Here is a 1,599-nt window from a genome sequence, read left to right as displayed (position 1 = left end):
TGCTGAAATCACAGACTGTCATCCATGGGTAGCGTTCAAACACATCTATTTTGGCACAGCTTCATACTAGATTATACCCATGAATAAAAGAGAGGGGTTAGATGTCAGCTGGTTCCAATTGTAGGCTTCTCCTTTTCAAAATTAAGAGCCAAGCTGTGTCTCACACTGCCCTCACTTTAAAACATTGTTGGCACTGCAACACATTAATTTATGAAGAAGGTGTTACAAAAGGACACAGTATCAAAAAAGCAAACCCATTTTGTCCACTCAGAGCCATGAAAGTTTTCAGACTTCTTTCATGACACATCGCATTTTCTCAATGCAGAGAAAAAGGCAGGAGAGAAAGTTTCCTTGCAGAAAGTCATTGTCCTTGTTCTGCCCATAAATTCCATAGGCTACTTGGATCAAACTGGGGACACTGTGCAATTTATACCAGACTCTGGCCTGCTCTATGTTGCACTGCCTGGTATTAAACTCAGAGGAGCTGTGGTAATGATAGTTTAATTCTGAAATGAAATGGAGGTCAAGCTAGGGTCAGGCTAATTATTTGATTTGTCAGTCCAAACACTCCTCCATCAGGCAGATGCTGAAAACAGAACTTTGCATGCATTATACAGGGACAACTGGACATGTTCTAATATCAGTTTAAAACACCTCCCTGACTATAGCAAATCCTTGAAAAAGAATATAGCAGAAAGCATAAGCACTAATTAATAAAAAAATAACTTAGATAACTAAATAAAGCAGTCTGTGTTCTGTTAAGCATTTAAATCTCCACCAGGTAAATATCTTACCGATACTATGGAATCTTTCTCTAAGGACTCCATGGTACACTCAAATTTGGTATCATCTATACAGAAATCCATACTGTTCTGTCTCTCAATAAAGACATGTTTAGCAGATTTACTAACGTTATAACTCAAGGGTAACAGAGAGAAAGGAGAAGTAAAGGATATAGCAATTTAAAGAGAAGAAATGAGCACAGAAAAGTTTGCCATAAAACATATGCTTCAAAACACCCCAATATCATTCAGTGTTGACAAGTCACAGGTGGCAATGACTCAAAGATTTTGAGGGCTTGATTTGATCTTTGACTACACAATGTAAAGAATTATATTTAAATGTACAAGCAATGAAAGTAGGAGCAAAGTCTTCTTCACTCATTTAGAAGGCTAAAAATAAAAGAACAAAGAACCAACCCAGATGACGACACTAAATAATTACTTTTGAACCATACTTAAAATGATTGGCTTGATGTGCTTTTAAATTAGCTATTCAGTACCTGCTGCTAGCCAAGGTCTCAAAAAAATTCTTCATAGTAGCCCAGAGTCAAAGTAATTGTCCAGCTTCACTTACAAGATGGGAGAAAACCACTATACCACATAGCAGATTAGAACTCTGTGTGTCATAACTGTTTACTTCAGCTGCTTTTTGATTCCCTGGAAAGAATGCAATTTTCCTACCGCACTGAAACACTAGGCTACTCAGATTCCCCCACAGCACTTCTCAGGTCATTAATTTCATATTTTTCAAGCCAACATGGAGAGTGCCTTGACCGGAACATTCTGAGGACATTAATAAAGCTGCAATCTCAGCAGG

The 1,599-nt window shown here is 37.8% G+C and overlaps 1 protein-coding gene across 1 annotated transcript in view; it reads right to left on the bottom strand.

Moving 5' to 3' along the window:
• Positions 1-1,599, bottom strand: part of THBS2 (thrombospondin 2) — a gene marked incomplete at its 5' end in the record, with an annotated part of 29,904 nt that overhangs the window by 23,351 nt on the left and 4,954 nt on the right. The window lies entirely within an intron of this gene.

This window comes from Buceros rhinoceros, unplaced genomic scaffold, assembly GCF_000710305.1.
Source record: "Buceros rhinoceros silvestris isolate BGI_N320 unplaced genomic scaffold, ASM71030v1 scaffold19043, whole genome shotgun sequence".
In the NCBI taxonomy this organism is placed as follows: Eukaryota; Metazoa; Chordata; class Aves; order Bucerotiformes; family Bucerotidae; genus Buceros; species Buceros rhinoceros.
This window is presented reverse-complemented; position numbering and strand designations above follow the sequence as displayed.